The sequence below is a fragment of the Canis lupus genome, chromosome 27 (genome assembly GCF_011100685.1).
Source record: "Canis lupus familiaris isolate Mischka breed German Shepherd chromosome 27, alternate assembly UU_Cfam_GSD_1.0, whole genome shotgun sequence".
In the NCBI taxonomy this organism is placed as follows: Eukaryota; Metazoa; Chordata; class Mammalia; order Carnivora; family Canidae; genus Canis; species Canis lupus.
Genome location: NC_049248.1, coordinates 12,431,513 through 12,451,792, shown reverse-complemented (window position 1 = coordinate 12,451,792; position 20,280 = coordinate 12,431,513). Strand labels below are relative to the sequence as shown.

Sequence of the window (20,280 nt, the reverse complement as noted above, 5' to 3'; positions counted from 1 at the left end):
GGGTGGCTCAGTTAAGCGTCCAACTCTTGATTTCGGCTCAGGAGCTCAGGTTCATGAGATCTAGCCCTGCTTCAGACTCTGTGCTCAGTGGGGAGTCTGCTTGAGATTCTCCCTCTCCCTCTCCTCCTCTCTAAAATAATAATAAATATATAAATCTTTTTTAAAAAGGTACCTCTCAGAAAGAATCACAATTGACTGATACGGCCAGCTTTTGTGCTCTGAAGTCCATCACTGCTTTTTGCTGAGTCATGCTTCCAGCAGGCTGCTTTATTGGTGAGTATGGGAGGGATACCAAGACAGACCCATTTCTCAGAAATGTGGGACTTTTCTGTAAGCAATTTCAGCTCCAGATGCTTCATCAGCTTTGCTGAACTTTCTTAGAAATGAACTGTAGTCTATGATTCTTCCACTCAACCAGCCTTCCCACCTCCTTCCCTCCTTCTTTCCTTCTCTCCTTCCTTCCTCCATGATCCATGTGGGTCAAACCTACATTTTAGTTTGATGGCTCTCTCAGAGGACCTGGACTAAACTTATGGTGGGTAAACTTTGGGACTCTGGAATCACAGTAACCTGAGAATAAGTCTGACCCTGCCATTGCTAAATGTGTGAATTCAAGTGAGTAATTTAATCTCTTAAAAGTACCAGTCTGTTAAATCATGATAATTGTTATGAAGATTAAATTAGGCTTGTAAAGTACTTAGCATGGTATCAGGCACATGGCAAGTGCCTGATAAGTGTCAGCCATTCTTATTATTAAAGATGGGGGATGAAGGAGAGGAAGAAGTCAGGGGTAATTCTGAGGTTTCTGGCTGTTTACAGTATAAAGTGATGACAATATTTCACTCAAGTTAGTTCTCCTCTTGCATACAACAATTCTTTGGAGTACAAAAGAGGTTAGGAAATTCTTCCTTTCCTCCCTAAATTTCTTGCTTCCTCCAGCTTTCATGGCTAATGGAAGATAAATCATTAAATGATACATCAAAATGGACATAAAAAAGACTCCTCCACTCCGGAGTTGAGAGGGTGGCCTTTCACCACATTACCCCGGGCACACCAGTTCCCGATAAGATACAAACTGTGAGAATATTCTTCTGCCCTGTGGAGGAAAGGCCCATTCTAGAGCTCCTTCATGTAACAAGGGAGAAAAATTGTCCATCTTCCCTGAGGACCTACAAAATGAGGTGGGAGAATTAGAAAATTAAACGCTTTTTGTAGAGTTTTATTTAGAACAATTCAGCTATTAAATGTGAGATGGCAAGCATACTGCAAAGTGCACACTAGCAAAGGATCTTCCTCTTTCCCAAATGCCCTTAAGCAACTCAAGACAGGGCAGCCTGATGGCTCAGCGGTTTAGCGCTGCTTTCAGCCCGGGGTGTGATCCTAGAGACCCGGATCGAGTCCCATGTCGGGCTCCCTTCATGGAGCCTGCTTCTCCCTCTGCCTGTGTCTGTGCTTCTCTCTCTCTCTGTATCTCTCATGAATAAATAAATAAAATCTTAAAAAAAAAAAAAAAAAACTCAAGACAGAACCAAAATTCAAACCATAGGCTGGAATATGGAGTTAAAACTTTAAAAAAAAAAAAAAGAAAGGAGTGGAAAGGGAAAATGTAAACCCCTGAACAAAATTTTAGGAAATGTACGATATAAACCTGGGGTGTGGAAAATCTAGCTGAGCAACATTTATGTGCAAAACACTGTAGGTTTTATATTGACCACTAGCTCCTTAGAGTTGACAGTGCAGTTTGGGCTTTTAAAGAAATGAGTGTAATCCTAGGCTGCATAGTAGAAGTACAATATCCTAAAACTGGAAAACCTCAGTTTCCTCAACTGCAAAATTAGGAGCTGGATTAGATGACTTCCAAGTCCCATACAGCTCTATTATTTTATGACTATATGACTATAACTTTCAAGTTCTAAATTTGAATTCTCACATTTGCAGAAAATGACCGTAGAAAAGATTTAGAGGCTTGGTGAAAATAGATAATCCATTTCTCTGGTTAACTTTATAGCTTGAATTATCTCTGGGGGTTGGGGAGGAACTTTTTGGGTGAAGTGACCCACAAAAAGCTCCCCAGATGAGTGTAGCAATGGAACAAACTTGCGTACATCCATTTCACATCATGTCAAACTTAACACAAAACTATTTTTCTTGAGGTGGCAAGCTTGAGCAACCAGTTTTTCCTGAAGTTTGCCTGATAAATCTGTTTATGATGAGCTGTGCTGTCATTCCTCTATCTTGCCATAGCCTTGGAGGGCCCCGCCCAAGCTGACCAGCTGCCTATTGATTTTGATAATCAAGGATTTCAGAGGCAGAGATCAGTCAATACAGGGCAATGGCAGAAAGGACTAGAGAGTTCTAGCACACACAGGTTCCCCTGGAGCTGTCTGTGATGGTTTTGTGGGTAACCAGTGAGTTTCTCCACTCCACTGCTCCTGCTACCATCTCTACTGGACCCCTAATCTAGCATTTTCAGGCATTTCAAACATCTTTTGAGAAAAAGGGCAGCAGAAGAGACCAATCATGGGGAAAGCAAAGCTTTAATAAAAATAGAATTCCAAGTATTTCAGCTGGGATCTCTTTGTCTAGCTAAAAGAGATTTAGAGAGTGGATCAGAAAGCCTGTGTCTCCTTCGTGTTCTGCAATTAACCAGGTGTATGCCTTTGGGCAAGCCACTCCATAACCTTGGGCCTTGTTTCCTTACTTGTAAGCGGCGAGGAACCCTGTGTTGTTAGCTATGTCCAAGACTGTGGGTTCATGGATGACCCCTGAACCAGGACCAAGTTGTATCCTAAGCAGAAAAGCAATTGTGTGTAGGCTTGGAGGTGATGTCTGTGAAGCCAATTAAAAAGACCTAAAACTTTAAAAGAAAGTGTCCCAAAAGCAACATGCAAGAACTGACATCAGGGTACTCCTGGGTTCTTGTCTCATTTTAGTCCCTCCCAGGTATTGGCTGAGTTGCTCTATGTCTCACTTTCTTCATTCTGTCGGGCAGAAGAGGTCACAGAGGGTGGAGCTATGGCCAATGGATCATGCTCTCAATGTTCTGGCAAAAGGACAGAGGGAGCAGAAAGGCCAGAAGAGGAGTTTCCACTGAAAATTGGCCATAATTGACTATCTCATTCTTTTTCTAGATTGGAAGGGGCATGAGAACAGCATAGCTGTGACATCCTTGGCTTAAGTACCTTCATTCCCTCAGCAGCATAGTCACCAACCTGGGCAAGGAAATCACGATCTTGGATATAAAAGGGTAAGTCCCAGAGATGCTAAATTAAATGGGCTTTTGGAAATTTAGGGGGACCCATAATATTTATGCTTCCCTTTTTTATTGTGGTATAAGACATCTAACCTAAATTTTATTTTATTACTTTATTTCACTTTTTTTAAGATTTATTTATTTATTCATGATAGAGAGAGAGAGAGAGAGAGGCAGAGACACAGGCAGAGGCTTCATGCCAGGAGCCTGAGCAGGGACTTGATCCCAGGACTCCAGGATCGTGCCCTGGGCCAAAGGCAGGCACCAAACCGCTGAGCCACCCAGGGATCCCCCTCACTTTATTTTTTTTTAAGACTTTATTTACTTATTTTATTTATTTTATTTTTTATTTTTTTAATTTTTTTTTATTTACTTATTTTAGAGACAGAGAGTGCACATGAGCGTGCAGCAGGGAGACAGAGGGAGAAAGTCTTTTTTTTTAATTTATTTTGAGAGAGAGAGAACATAAGCCAGAAGAGAGGCAGGGGAAGAAGGAGACTCCCGGCTGAGCAGGGAGCCTGATGTGACACTTGATCCCAGGACCCCAGGATCATGATCTGAGCTGAAGGCAAACGCTCAACCAACTGAGCCACACAGGCGCCCCATAACCTAAGTTTTACTGTAATAATCGGTTTTAAGCATACATTCCAGTGAAGAGGACTTTTTGGATGACTTCAGTTCTCTCCTTATACTATTGTGGATCGTATACTCCTTGTTGCAAAATTCCTGGTTATTCTGCAGGGTCAGATTACAGGGTCTCCTCAATTATGCTGGGTTGGCTCCTGCCATAAGGAAACACTCCAAAATACCAGAAACAGGACAGGAAATTATTCAGTGGTCATTTCTCCTTGATATGAGTGAGATCCCGTTTGTTGTTCTGTCCCTTTAATTTTTTATCTCTTTGCCTTGGCCCTAACAACTTGTCCAGACCTGTGGCTTTTTCTTTTGTTATGCTGCATTTTTGTTCTCTGCTGACTCCTGGCTTATTGACACTATGAAAAACCTATTTTCCTTGGGATCTGACTCGTCTGCCCCCTCAGTGGTCCTGCATAGCTTATTTGTCAGATGTGACCGACAGCTTCTCTCTACCTGAGCTCCAATGCCACATCTCTGTCTACTGGTCATTTCCTCTGGAATGTGCCAGTCATTGTTCTACCAACCAGATTGCACATGTTCAAAAAACAACCTTCATTTTTTGCCACAAACCAGCTACTTTTATAACCTCTCATTCCCTGTCAATAGTCCATTAAGTCATTTTGGCCAGAAGCAAAGTCCTCTTTGACTTAATCTCCTTTCATTGCCCTCAGCTGTTTAATTCCCTGAGAACGATTGGATTTGGCTTCCAATATTGATCATTGTTTCTGTCCTTCTCCCCCTCCTCCCACGCCCATTTTTAGGTCCTTACCACCTCTATTATCACCTAGTGATCAAATCCAGTCTTTTCCCAATTCAATTTCCTGTGCCAGACCTAAACCTGTCTTTATCAAACAAGTCATGTCTGTTCAAAACCCTGATGTTATTAACTTGTTATATCACATAGGCTTCTTGCCCTTTTCAGGCTATTAAAATTTCTCCTAAATTGATCCCATTCTAGACAAACTTTCTGCCAGGCAGCTCTGTTGTAATGGAAAATTTAAAGGACTTGGAATTAGTGGGCCTGCTTTCAAATGCCAGTTCTGTACTCAGCAGAACCACCTTGGGCAATTCACTGACTCTTGGGAGCCTTGGATCCTCATTTGCAAAATGTGGATAGTGACGTTTATGCCACAGGGAACTTTATGGGGATTTAATGAGATAATATGTGTGGAAGCGAGTTAGTATTGTGCTTAGAACCCATATTTGAGGTGACTCCTTTTTTTTTAAAGATTTATTTATTTATGATTGACAGAGAGAGAGAGAGAGAGAGAGAGAGAGAGAGGCAGAGACACAGGAGGAGGGAGAGGCAGGCTCCATGCCGGGAGCCCAATGTGGGACTCGATCCCGGGACTCCAGGATCACGCCCTGGGCCAAAGGCAGGCGCTAAACCGCTGAGCCACCCAGGGATCCCCTGAGGTGACTCCTTTGGTTTGAATTGAGGTGTTTCCACTCAATTACTATATGATATGGAGCAGGTTCCTTAACCTCTCTGGGTTTCATTTTTTTCATTTGTAAAATGGAGATATTAACAGTGTGTATGTCATAGGCCTGTAGTGATGGTTAATTGAGATAATATCCATAAAGGCACACGGTAAGCTCTAGTAGGTATAAGCTATTATTATTATGTGCAAGAGACCTAGTACAGTGCTGGATGCCTAATCAGCACTTAATAAATGTTTGCTAACTTTATTGATGAGTTCATCCTATCCATATGATCTTATTTCCCACAAATTCTTGCTAGGCTCATTCTTGCCACCCTTCCTCCGGACAGACTGACTGCCTTGGCTTTCCATGAATACATCTACTTTTCTTGCCTTTGGTTAGAGTATTCTCTTTTCTAGAATGTCATAGTTTCTCTTCCCTTTCTATCCACATTCTTCCCATTCTTTAAGGTTGATCCTAAACCCTGCCTCTATAAATCTTTCCCTTATTCTATATTTATCAGTTCCTCATATTTCTGAACCAGTTACCTTTGATTTAGTATAGAGTACGCTTAGATACTATTTCCCATATATCAGTTTTGTGTCTTCAGCTAGTTTGGCAAATATCCCTAAATCTAGTATTTTTTCAGGATACCCAGTAAATATAGTGAATATTTATTTATTTATTTATTTTAAATATTTTATTTATTTTTTTGACAGAGAGAGAGAGAGCACAAGTAGAGTGGCAGGCAGAGGGATAGGGAGCAGCAGACTCCTCACTGAGCAGGGACCCTGACACAGGGCTTAATCCCAGGACCCCAGGATCATGGTCTGAACCAAAGGCAGATGCTTAACTGACTGAACCACCCAGGTGCCCCTATAGTGAATATTTAGTTTAATAGACTACGTATCAACTCAGACCATCTGTTGGGATAGCATTCCCTGATTGTATTTCGGGTAGAATTTGAGGGAAGGGACACACATTTAGTTGTCTGAGGGTGAGGAAGGATCCAGAATTTTGAACCAATGTTTTAGACCTAGAGTCTCTTATCAGTAGAGTACACATGAGGATGGGCATATTGGGTTTGTGGTTATGGAGATAAGAAGTTCTTATTCTCTGGGCCAAAGTGTAAAAGAAATCCCTGGGGTCTCCACAGGTAAGGGTCCCAGATGCAGACTAAGAGGTGACTAAGACAGGAAAGTGTCCCCATTCAAATCTGGTTCTTGCTGTGACAGGCTTTGCCTTTAGTTTCTCAAGCTTCTTATACCTTACACAACATTTGTTCTATTGAGAAACTGGTTTTGCTTGAAACTTCCCATGGCTTGAAGCAAGTATCCATGACCGTGTTTGCATACCATTGGGGTTTTGCCCCTCCCAGATGTGCCAATAAAGATGAAGTGACATTCAGATGACATGGTATGAAGGACATCACTGCAGCCTCCCAAACTGAGACTGTTTGAACTATGTGAAAGGTTCATACTAGGATTTCACAATTACAGAGAAGGCCAAGGAAGACTGGTGCAGAATGCAAGGTAAAGAACGTTGTCTTTGCCCTAGTTCTCACGGAGCCTAACCTGAGGACTGCAGCCCGTGTTGACATTGACCTCCTGGTCTCTGGACTCCTGTAGTGCATATTGTCTAGACCACATGGTTTAGTCCTGCATTTTACCCCATCCTCTGAAAATTGCCTTATGAATTGTGTCCCACCTCCCACCCCCCCGCCTAGTTGTAAGTTTCTTGAGAATACAGACTATCTCTACACATCCTTGCTTTCCCCTATGGAACCCCTGAATACCATTTAACTCAGTGTTGGACACAGGAAGATTCTCAATAATGAGTGTTGATGGATTTGTTTTTGAAAATGTAAATTCAGGGGTGCCTAGGTGGCTCAGTAGTTGAGCATCTGCCTTTGGCTCAGGGCATTATCCTGGGGTCCTGGGATCAAGTCCTGCATCGGGGCTCCCTGCAGGGAGCCTGCTTCTCTCTCTGCCTATGTCTCTGCCTCTCTCTCTATGTCTCTCGTGAATAAATACATTTTAAAAATCTTAAAAAAGAAGAAGAAAATATACATTCATAAAAAGCAGCTCCACTAAGGAGAACTTGTTTCATTTTTTTAATGAGTATTTGACAGAGAGAGAGAGAGCACAGAGAGAGTGGTGGGCATTGGGAGTCCCCTCATCATTTGTGGCACAATCCCTAGCAGCGGCCTCCTTACAGAGGTCAAGGAGTTAAGACATACAGGAGGACCTGGAGTCCTACTTCTTTTCCACTTAAGAGAGAAAGACATTCTGCCTTGTGCCAGAGACAGCCCCCCCTCCTGATCTCCTATCCCCTTCCCAAGCATGGAGGCCACATGGTGAGAGTGTGAGGGACCTTGGGAGATTATCTGACTCTCTCACTTTGTAGATGAGGAAACTGGGACTCGGGAAAGCACAGTTGAGGGTGGTGGCAAGAGAATGAATGCGCGTTGAGTCAGGTAGAATTGGATGCTAATCCCAGTGCTGGCACTTTCTAGCCATATGATTATGGAAGAGTCTCTTCATATCTTGAAGCCTCAATTCCTTTCTCTTCGAAATGGGGGTGACAATGCCTACCTATTGGAGTTGTGAGAATTAACTGAGACAATATATTTAAATGTAGTGTTTGGCAATAAGAGATGTTTAATACTTGTTGGTTCGCTCTCCTTGCTTTCTCTTGAGTGTCCTGCCCAAAGCTAGTGTTAGCCTTTCCTGTTCTTCAAGCTAAATATTTTTCCAGTTCCATATCCCATACTAAGTCTAGCCTCCTCTCTAGACTGGAAAATTAGGATCAATGATTAAAAATTTTTAAAAAATTATCATCACTGAACATTTGGACCAACATATCTTGAGCACATTTATATGTGTTGGAGGTGAAAGCTTAATAGACAGGAATACTGAATTTCAGAGTGAAACTCAAAGGTATTGATGTTTTACCCATTTTTTAGCTACAAGTGTTTGAGGTCCTGGTACTCTTAAAATAGTATTGATGGCCTTTTACCCCTTAAAAAAATTCCATTCTCTGATATATTTACATGCTTTGCCATGCAACCTGATATTTTTCACCTGTCTTTCTTAAAACATACTCTGCTGTCCATTAATCATCAATTGGAGCTAAAATGAAAACACGGCTGTTGAGGTTCTGGTAGAGAAATAAGAAGTCTAGGGGGTGCCTGGGTGGCTCAGTCGGTTGAGCATAAACTCTTGGTTTTGGCCTAGGTTGTGATCTCAGGATCCTGAGATCAAGCTTCATGCTGGGCTCCATGCTCAGTGAAGAGTCTGCTTGAAGAGTCTCTCCCTCTGCCCCTGCCCCCCTCAAATAAATAAATAAATCTTTAAAAAAAGAAATAAGAAATGTATTGGTAATGATCACAGTGGACTTGTGAGGTGGTTTAGTTTCAGAAATGGAATGGATATTTGTATGATTTATAAAATTTAATACTTGATGGTAAACCTTTCTTTCCCATGCTGGAGAAGGTTTATGAGGATCACTATTTTCTAAAAAATTTTTAGTTAATATTCACTGATTTGGGGGCAAATATATCTTTAAGCATTGAGCAGAATCATGATTAGACCAGAAGAAAAATCTTAGCATGAAATGCCTCCTAATTGTGACTATTACAATTATCAAATTGTGATTGATGTTTCATCATTTGGTGAATCAGGTCCTACAAGGCAGAGGGACAAAGCAGGGGAAACCTCCTTGAAGTTTTCTTTGTGGAAGGTGTGGTAAGCAGAATTATGATCCCTCAAAGTCCTTGTCCTAATCCTGAGAACCTGTGAATGTTAGGCTACATAGCAAAGGGAGGGGGAATTAAAGTCATAAAAGGAATTAAAGTTGCTAATTAGTGGACCTTAACGCAGGGAGATTATTCTGCGTTATCCAGGTGGGCCCAGTGTAATCACAAGGGTCCTTAAGAGGAGAAGAGGAGGGATAGAGGAGAACCAGAGAGAGGGTTGGTGATGTAAGAAGAACCCAACCCACCATTGCTGGCTTTGAGAATGGAAGAAGGGGCCATAAACCAAGGAATGCAGGCAGCCTGTAGAAGCTGGAAAGGACAAGGTTGTGGATCTTCCCCTAGAGCCTCCAGAGGGGAACACAGCCCTGCTTACACCTTGACTTTAGCCAAGTGAACCCATTTTAGGTGTCTGAGTTCCAGAACTATAAGATGATGTGTTTGTGTTGTTTTCAGCTACTAAGGATGTGGTGATTCATTTAGAGCAGCAATAGAAAACTAATACAGTGGGTTTCTCCGGGGGTGGAGAGACTATCTTGCCCCAAATATGCTGCCTGAATTCAAGGACTTCACACAATCATAGGTAGCAAAGTTCCCAAAGGGACTGAGACACAGGGAGAGGCAGAAGACCACTGTTAAGGGGGGCAAAGTGATCAGCAGTTAGAAGAGAGGGCTTCTCATGTTTGATACCACAAGGGATGGATAAGAAATATAACTCATAACCTCTAGGAAAGACAGGATTCATAGCTATACTTGGCATTTATATGACATCTTTTTAAAAAAGATTTTATTTATTTATTCATGAGAGACATAGAGTGGCAGAGACATAGGCAGAGGGAGAAGAGGAAGAAGCAGGCTCTCTGCAGGGAGCCTGATGCAGGACTCAATCCCAGAATCCTAAGATCACGACCTGAGCCAAAGCAGATGCTCAACCACTGAGCTACCCAGGCGCCCCACATTTATATGGCATTTTATAAACCTTTTATAAAGGGCTACACTCGAAGAATCTCATTTAATCCTCTCATCGATCCTATGAGATAGAAATTGGTATTATTCCATTTTGTAAGTAAGAAAACTGAAGTTTGGAGTGCTAATTTTCTTGAAATCAGACAGTAGTAAGTGGAAGAGATGGGATGCAAACAGATCTGGCTCCAGAGCCTAGGCGCTTCACTACTTTGATATCTGTCTTGCCTGGGGAGCTGCTCAGCCAGGAAGTTAACCCATCTAGGGGCTCTGCATTTGTTAAGCTAATTCCTACTAATAAATGGAGGTTGTGGGGAGAGGTGCAGGTAATACTTTGCAGTGGGCATCCATCCTCCAGGTGCCTGCTTTTCATGAATCTTCCCAAAACGTACCTATGGTCAAAAAACATCAGTAGCCAGTGGTGGCTTCTTGTAAATATTTTTAATTCACTGTCCACCATAAACCTAAATATGACATGTCTAAAATGTAGCTCAACCCACCTCCTCCACCCCAATCAGACCTCCAACCCTGACTTTGCTATTTCTTTTAAGAATGTCATCAGTAGGGCTCCTGGGTAGGTCAGTGGGTTAAGGCGTCCAACTCTTGATTTCGGCTCAGATCTTGATCTCAGGGTCATGAGTTCAAGCCCGATGTTGGGGACCATGCTGGGTGTGGAGTTTACTTTAAAAAAACAAAACAAAACAAGAATGTCATTATTAACCAAGTCATCTATACTCAACAGCTATATAAACAGTAATAGCTCACACTTCCTGAGAACACATTCAAGTTATTATTGTGCTAAGCATCTTAGACGTCATCCATTTAATCCTCTCAACAACCCTATGAGGAAGGTACAATTATTAACCTCATTTTATAGATGCGGAAATTGATGCGTATGTAAATTGCCAAAGGTGACACCTTAGCATCATCTATCATTACTCATCCCCACCCTCTGTAGCTCATGAATCACCCAGTCCTCTCAATTCTCTCTCTGTACTATTTCCTGCATTTGCTGCTTTCCTTTTGTGTCTGTTGCCTGTCACCAGTCTTAGCCCTTTTTGACTTATGTCTGACTTGTTTCCAATACCTAATATGATCTCTCTTGTTCCATGATTCCCTTCCTTAAATCTTTCTGATATGCTTTGGTCAGAATAAGCCATCTAAAAGCCCACTTTTACCCCATCCATTTCCAAGTTCAAACTTTTACACTCGAGGAGAGATATCCAAATACCCCCAGGGGCGATCCTTAGTGTGACGGTAGCAACCATTTTTGAAAAATCAAATAGCTTCATTAGATTACAAATAAAGCATAAAAATGTTACAGCTTTAGGTTGAAATTATAGGACAAGACACACCAGAAAGATAAGCAAACATGGTACCTGATAAATGTGTCGCTCAAACTTCATTTATTCTAGCACCTAGGGAGCTCTCATAGGTCATCTGACCATCCTAAATGTGCAATCCTGTGTTTTAGAGGCAAGCCTTTGCATAAAAAAGAAGTTTTGTAAATGTGCTTAGTGTTTTCCAATACATACATGTGCATTTATAAACATCATTAGTATGAAAATAACAAATGTACACAGTAAAAAAAAACTGAATCAAAATATCAGCAAAGGATATAACAATAAAAAAGTTTATCTCTCAAGATTGAATAAGGGGGTTTGTACTTTCTTTACCCATTTCTGTGGTTTACAGACCTTTAGCAATGCACAGATATTGCTTTATAATAGAAAATAAAGCTAATGAAGCATACTTTTAAAAAGGAACCACATTTTCAATCATTCTCTGCTACTTAAAAGCTAAATTCTTTGGCTGAGGCCCTATGTAATCTGGCCCCCAACTGCTTTCCAGGCTTATTATATACTATTCAATACAAATGTTCTGCTTCAGTTAAACTATTTTCAACACATTTTCCCTGCTGTGTCTCCTACTGTGTGTTTTCTCTTCGTGGAATGAGCTTCCCCATTCTCTTTTAATATCCCAATTCAATCTATTGTTCAAGATCTAAGTGAGTTCTATATACAGGCTTTCCTAAAGAGGAAGGAGTCAGTGTGTAGTTGGTATTCATCATGTGGGCTATGCACTATATTGGTGCTTTGCGTGTATTCATTGGAACCTCCCAACAGGTCTTGATGGTTGGCATTAATTACTTTCTCTTCATTATTTTTTAAGATCTTATTTATTTATTCATGAGAGACACACAGAGAGAGGCAGAGACATAGGCAGAGGGAGAACCAGGTTCCCTGTGGGGAGCCTGATGTGGGACTCAATCCCAGGACCCTGGGACCATGCCCTGAGCTGAAGGCAGACACTCAACCACTGCCCACCCAGGTGCCCCAATTACCTTCTTTTTACAGATGAGGAAAGTAAGTTTCCTTCAAGTCACATAGCCAGTATGTGGCAGAGAAGGAATTTATAGCCGGCTGACTCTTCTCCAGCTCAGAGAGCTCTCATTTGTTCCAACGTTTGTAGCACTTATCTGTGTTAAGTTTGATCAATAATCCCAGAAGTGCATTCTAAGATAGTGGCATTGCTTATAGTATTATTTTGAGCTACTTATATTTGGCATTGTCATCCTCTCAACAAAATCTTCCATAAGAAAACTTGGGTGTGAATTCTAACTTGCCATTTCCTAGCTATATGTCTTTGAGTCAACTCCTTAACCTTTCTCAGCCTCAAGTCAGGTAATAATACTACGCAAGTATTAGGGTTGTCATGAGAGTTAAAAATCCCAGTATATATCTTGTACAAAAGAGCCAATTGTGCATTTGACTTAACGTGGTTATACTGATTTTCAAATTACATTTAATTTTCTAGTTTCTTTATAGTAGTGGTTTGAGATATTCCTAAGACAAGGTGTCCTCAAGAGGACTAGAAATTTTTCTTGAATACAAAAACTAGCTTCACACAAGTAAATTTTATTATTTATTTATTTATTTATTTATTTATTTATTTAATTTGACAGAGAAAGCACAACCAGGGGGAGTAGAGAAGCTGAGGGAAAAGCAGACTCCCCATTGAGCAGAGAGCCCAACAGCAGGCTCAATCCCAAGACCCTGGGATCATGACCTGAGCTGATGGCAGACATTTTACCAACTGACCACACCAGCACCCCTATTTATTTATTTTGAGAGTGCACAAGCGAGCTGGGGAAGGGCAGAGGGAGAGAAAGAGAATCTCAAGCAGACTCCACACCCAGCTCGGGGAGCCCCAATGTGAGGCTTGATCTCATCACACTGAGATCGTGATATGAACTAAAATCAGGAGTCAGATGCTTAACTGACAACTACCCAGGTGCCCCTGCACAGATTTAAAAAGCATTTTCCAATTAAAATTGTATTTTGCTATTTGGTCAGAATATCCCGTTTTGCTGTTTAGTTTAGCTAATGTTGAACAAGAGGTTCAGTTACTAGTTAAAGATTATTCCTAAAGATAATGTTTACATTTATAAACATGAATGTTGTTATTGAATGTTGTCATTTTTAGTCTAGAAAGCCACTGTGAATTTTAAAACTGAGCACAGAGTCCTATATTTACTCAGAAAATGGGAAAAACTTCAGTTTTTCCAAACTTAAAAATTGCTGGGCTTCAAAAACTGACATCATTTTTAAAAAAATTATTCTATCAGAGAAAAAGGACATCACTATATTTATTCCAATTATTTCCCCTTAGGACTAGATGAAAAGAAGCAAAATTCACAACTACTTTCTAGCCTTTTATTTATTTATTTTTACTTATTCCCTACTACCACCATCATCTTTTCCTGGTTATAAAAGCATTATTCAGCCTTTTGAAAAGAAGTACATCTGATGTTAGAAATGATAATTCATTTAGTCTTAAAATCATATTTCACAGTTATTAAGAGACTTGTCATAACAACTCTGACAAGACCCCCAACAGTGTGTTCTACATTAATTGAAAGTAACATTTAGGGTGTAAATAGTAAAAATCCATCTGCAACTTTACTGAGCTTGCAACAAAAAAGTTCTCATTTCTCAGAGTCCTTCTCTAATACCTGTTTGTTATGAATTGTTTGACTAAACAAAACTCCAGTTATGAAATCATTAGGATCTTTTTAGGGTTTAAATATCTTACATCTGTCTGTAGTGAGGTATGATCCTTTTTTTCCTCAACAGTCAAGCTTTTTGAAAGTGTAGTTTCTATTCCACTGTTTCTATTTTCTTCCTTCTTATTCCCTTTTCAACTCACTGCAATCTCGGTTTTGCAAGACTGTCTTTAGTGAAACCACCCTGTCCACAGTCACTTTATTGCTAAATCAAGGAAAGGCTTTTTAGACTTACTGTCGGCGCTTCTCTGAGCACAAATTCATTGGAAGCACACTTTCTGTGCCTGAAAGTCTTTTCTTGACTTTCTTATAACAGCTATGTCCACTGCTTTTCTTTCTACTTTTTCTAGCTTTTCCTTCTCAGCCTCCCTAGGAGCTTCTTTTGGACTGTCCTCTTCCTAAAACATCAGTAATTCCCTTGGTTCCCAACATCTTTTTTTTTCCTTTCACTCTCCCCACATGACCTCATCCATTGGCCACGACTAAACTAAAATATGGCTAATGAGGCCCAAATCTTTATCTCCTGCCCAGACATGGCCTCTGAGCTTCAGACTCATAAATGCAACAGTCTATTCCTCTTGAGGTTCCATAGGCATCTTGAACTCATGGGTTTAAGATTCAACTTACCTTTCCTTTGGTGATGTAAATAAGCACTATCATCCACCTGTTTGCTATACTCAGAAACCTCCGAGTCATTCTTGATACTGCCTTCCCCCTGAACAGTTCAGATCTAACTGTTGACTGGTTCTTCTGATTTTATAACATCTCTTGGCTGTCTGTGTCTTCTCTCCATTTATATTTAATTCTCTAACCTGTACAAGTGTCTCTCATCTTGCTTTATGCCTTCCCTACCAAACCATTCTTTACATAGCAAAATGCACACCCGATCCTGTCATTTCTCTTGTTTAAAATATTCCAGTGGCTTCCTCACCACTTGCCTAGAAGAAAATCTGAGCCCTTTGGCATAGCTTAAAAGGCCTCTATGATCTTGTTTCTGCTTAGATGTGTAGGACATGTTATTCAGATCGCAGCTCTTCCACTTACTGTGTGATTGAACAAGTTAACTGTGAAATGGAGGTGATATAATGGTGAGGATTAAATGAGATCATTTGCAGGAAATGTTAGCTATTATTTAAATTACAGTTAATATCCTTATTTGTAAGTCTTTGGAAAATAGTACTATCATTTCCTTAAAATAAATTTTTATTTTTTATTATTTTTTAAAGATTTTATTTATTTATTCATGAGAAAGAGAGAGAGAGAGAGAGAGACAGGCAGAGGGAGAAGCAGGCTCCATTCAGGGAGCCTGATGTGGGACTCGATCCTGGGTCTCCAGGACCATGTCCTGGGCTACGGTGCTAAACCGCTGAGCCACCCAGGCTGCCATAAAATAAATTTTTAAAGTAGAATTGCTGGGTATGCATTTTTAGACTTTTGAAAGCATATTGCCAAATTGCCCTGTAGAATAGTTACAACAATTTATACTCTCACCAGTGACATTGAGAAGGCCTATTTTGTCATACTCTTGACCTCATCCTGGGATTACAAATTTAAAAAAATTTGCTGAATTGATAAGTGAAAAGTCATCTAGTTTTTATAACTTATTGTCTATTTAAATATTTGTTACAGAAAGATCAGATATATACTGATAACACGGTATTATTGCTGTTTGCTCTTTCTTGGTTGTATGTCTTAATTTGACATTGGGGTTTTTTTCTCTTTCAGAGCTGGGATTTTATGTTTTTTGAACTCCTTTACTTCCTTCTTTCCTTCCATTTCCTTAGTAAGGAATGCATATTTGCTTCGTTTAATTGAATGGAATTGATCACTTAATTCCTATTAGACTTTTAAGTCCTATATTTGGTTCAGTTTCTTTGTTTTGTTTGTTTTAGAGGAGGAGCAGAGTGCTGTACTGTTAGGAGACCTATTTCTTTTTTTTTTTTTTTTCCAAAGATTAGTTTATTTATTTATTCATGAGAGACACAGAGAGGCAGAGACATAGCCAGACGGAGACGTAGGTTCCCCGAGGGGAACCCAATACAGGACTGGATACGGGACTTGATATGGGACTCCATCCCAGGACCCCAGGATCACATCCTGAGTGGAAGGCAGATGCTCAACCACTAAGCCCATAGGAGACCTGTTTCTAATTCTAGTTTAGTCCTGGACTATCTGTGCATCCTCGGGCAAGCCATTTAACCTCTCTGGACCTTCACTTTCTTATATGTAAAGTGAGTGTGATGGTACCAGGTAATATCTTAGGTATCTTCTAGTTCTCACATCACATAAGTAAAACTTTTCTTTCATGAGGTTTCTTAGGAGGCAAACTCTTGGAATATTTCCTTCTACGCTACCACAAATCCTGCTCTCCTCCAATATGGTGTCATCTCTTTGAGGCAAAACTTGCTGCTTTACAGAATGGTGATTCACTTGAATAGTGCCATGAACCCCAGGACAATAGCAGCCACTACTATCCAAAAGTCACAGTCAAGACTTAAATGTAAATTAGGTCTTATTGGTTTTTTTGTTGTTTGTTTTTTGTGCTGGTCCTTTGAAAATATGTTGAAAGCTAGGGACCCATTCACAGAAAAACCCACATAAGGATATATGCACAACATTTTAGGAGTCTCCTAGATCCTCAGAAGCCCATCCATATATTCTCTAGGAATACATGAATCTTAGGGCAAGAGCTTTTGATTTGGGGACATTAAAGGGATTCCCAGAGATTAACTAAATTATCAAAAATGCTTCCTTCCTATTGGAAAAGGGAACTGCCAGATTAAATATTTATAGAATATTATTCAAACTCTTTTCAAAACTAAACTATTATGCTTAGTTACAAATACCCCTTCATAAATCAGATTCATGTACTAACCAGCTTAAAACTTTTAGGATAGAATCCTTCTGCTTCTACTGAAGTTTCAGAATGACCTCTTTCCTCTGCCCAGACCATGTTTCTAGTTGCCAACTCCCAAGGATGAGTTCAAATGTCCCCTCCTCGTGGAAGCCCTCCTCAATCACCTTTGCCCCTACCCCGATCATTTGCTATCACATCATCCAGCTTTCTCCCTACACAGTCCTATCACACTCCTTGTTTTTAGTTGCATGTTGTCTTCTCTCCCAACTAGAATGTCAGTTCCATGAGGGAAGAGGTCTTGCCTCTCATTTATAATCAAACTCTCAGAGCCAGGCACAGTTCCTGGCACATGCTGGTAGTAGGCACGCAATTACCAATAGTTGAATGAATGATTAAGCTCTAGCCAGGGGTGGATTAAAAACTTAAGAGGGTCTAAGCACTAAAGATTATGGTGCTTCTCCCCCATATTTAACTCTGACTGAAAACAAGATTGAACCACATGCTTACATGTACTGAAATGAAATTAGCTTCTTTCTAGATTGTCTGATTCTAAGACCATGGAGGCCCTGCTTTACTGGTGTCCTAAGTTGATGAGCTCTTTATCTGACTTTGGGGAATCTGGCACTCACTCATCCCTTTAAACGTGCCAGAAGAAATTTTAGGTTTAGCTTGTCTCTGCCTGTAAAAAATCTCCCTGGGGTTTTGATAGGTATTGTGTTAGATCTATAGATCAATTTGGGAAGAACTGACATTGATTATATTGGTTCTTCCAATCCATGAATATAATGAGTTGTTCTAATTAATTAGGCCTTCTTTAATTTCACCAGCATTTTATAATTTTCAGCATCCAGATCCCATACGTGGTTTGTTAGATTTACACCAAAAGATTTCATATTCTTTGGAGCAACTGTAAGTGGTAGTTTTTGTTTCCATGTTTGTTGTTAGCATATATAGGAGCTCTTTTAGTAAAACAAGGGGAAATGTTCTCTTTGGCAAAGTAAACCTGTTCAACACTAACCTGCCAGACTAATAAGCTACCTAACATTCAAGTACCTGATAATGTGCCTCTAAATCTCTTAACTTTAGCCCACTTTTTAAAAAAGATTTTATTTATTCATTCATGAGAGACACAGAGAGAGAGGCAGAGATATAGGCAGAGGGAGAAGCAGGCTCCCTGTGGGGAGCCTGATGTAGGACTCCATCCCAGGACCCCAGGATCATGCCCTGAGCCAAAAGCAGATGCTCAACCCCTGAGCCACCCACCCAGGTGCTCCGATGTAGCACAGTTCTTAATTTCCATACACTGATCTCTACTACTATTGGAGGGTCTTCTTGTCCCTCTTCCGAATACACCTTATTCATTCCACCTCCATGTCTTTGCTCACCCCATTTCTCCTGTAGAATAGTTCCACACCACCACCTTCCCCCCACCCCCCACCAGCCCCCTGCCCTTTTAACCCAAACTAGATTTTAGTTATCCTTTAAGGATGAGGTCAAAGCTCTTCAGAAGATGCCTTCCCTGACAACCCCAGCCTACGCTGCTCTTTTTTTTTTTTTTTTTTTCCTGCTGGACTCTTTTAAGCAAGATTATGTGCCTCTCAATCACGAATTTACTTTCTAATTAGTTTTAATCTATGTCCTGTTTCCCTTATCAGATGTTAGATACTGGGAAGGCTCCCACACTAGCTATTATGATACCACATGCATGGAAGGCACATAAAGAAGGGGAGAAAAGTTTCAAGATGTGCAGTACCTAAAGGTCGCTGAGTCTTTCACCTAGGCAAGATCTGTGCTCTTCTTCACCTGTAGGACAAGGATTCTCTTTTCCTTCCTTCCCTCAAGTTCCAACTCCTCCAACTCAGCAGATTTGAGATGCAGATCATTTTAAACTACCCCTTCCAAGATGTTCTAAAAACAGCAGGTCTATAGTTAGTAGCCCATTTGGGGAGGGTTACTCCAAGAGCACAGGTAATCCCATTAAAGCTGCAGTAACATCTCCTGGCCGCCAGAGGACAGGGAGCAGCGGGAGAGATCGCTTCCTACCAGCAGAAGTCTTAGAGGTCAAAGGCAGAGGCAGAATGTGGGCTCTGCATCTGTGGCCTTCAGGCTTAATTCACTGCCCCAAGCGCTCAGCGGTCTCCCATCTCCAGATGAGCTCCCTTTCCTCCTCTGAAAGCTGAACTGGAGGTTCCCAGAGGCTTACCCCAAAACCAACCGTAAGTGATTAGCAGTAGGAACAAATGCACTTTAGTTGCAGGATTTAAAGGCAGAAAAGGAGTACAGAGCTGTTTTATCTTTCGAACCCACCCCACACCTCTCAGGGCTTTGGCCAGTTAAAAAAAAAAAAAAAAAAAGTCCCTCAGGCAGCGTCCAAATGGACATTCCACAACAAAGATTCCTTTAGGGACCACTGTCCCAAATCCACTACATTGCAAGTGGAGTATTTTAGGAGCTAGTTTATTCCTACACAGAAATTCTGGCTTGTGGAGCAGTGCACTCGCAGTGTGCTTTTCCGTCGTTAATCACATCTTTGTTATGTGATATCCACGTGAGTACTTCTCAGTAGAAGCAGCTTCATGCTCAAATGCTCAAAGAACACTGGAATAAAGCTCCGATTGTCCTATTCACTGATTCCGAGTCCTGGTTTGTCACCACCTCAGGTCTCTAGTTTTCCAGAGAGTGTAATGCAATCTCGAAACAGAGCTATTTTGATGAATCCACATAAAAAAAAAAAAAAACAAAAAACAAAAAACAAAAAACAAAAAACGCTACAAAACGTGTAGCGTTAACAACAGGGGCTTGCACCTCTCAGGACGCAGTGAACCTCTGGTCTGACTTAAAAATGATTCTGTGCCGCCTGCCCGATGTCGAAAACATTCCTGAAGAGAACTTCACGCATCTCGGACTCGTTACACTGGTGAAGGTAGGGAAGTAAACATAAAGTAAAATAAGGGAAGTTGGGAACATTCCCGTGGGGCCTTCCCACGGCAAACACGTGCAGGTAGCTGCCTGCCTGACGACGAACACCGCGGTGATTTTTCTCCAAGTACCTGTAACGTGCCTTTTTCACAAGGACGCCAGTGCCCTGCATTTGGGATTCATCAGAGGTTTTTTTTGTGTGTGCGTGTGTGTTTTTTTTTTTTTTTTTTTTTTTGTGAAGGAGGGACTGCGATTCTCTCAAATCGTTGTTTGCGTTTCTTCGCGCCGGCGAGGCAGCTGGAGAGGGCGCGACGGCGAGGTCGGGGCTCGGCGTCTCGGCCCGGGCAGGGGGGCCGGGGGCGCCCTTAACTACCCGCTGGGGCGCAGCCCAGGGCCCGGGCCCGGGTCGG

The 20,280-nt window shown here is 41.1% G+C and overlaps 1 protein-coding gene across 2 annotated transcripts in view; it reads left to right on the top strand.

Moving 5' to 3' along the window:
* Positions 1-20,280, top strand: part of DUSP16 (dual specificity phosphatase 16) — a 121,451-nt gene that overhangs the window by 16,585 nt on the left and 84,586 nt on the right. For both annotated transcript variants that reach the window (XM_038576827.1, XM_038576825.1), the window contains exons 2-3: positions 169-273; positions 3,132-3,247. The gene's annotated coding sequence lies outside the window, so the exon portion shown is untranslated. The remainder of the gene's footprint in view (positions 1-168; positions 274-3,131; positions 3,248-20,280) is intronic.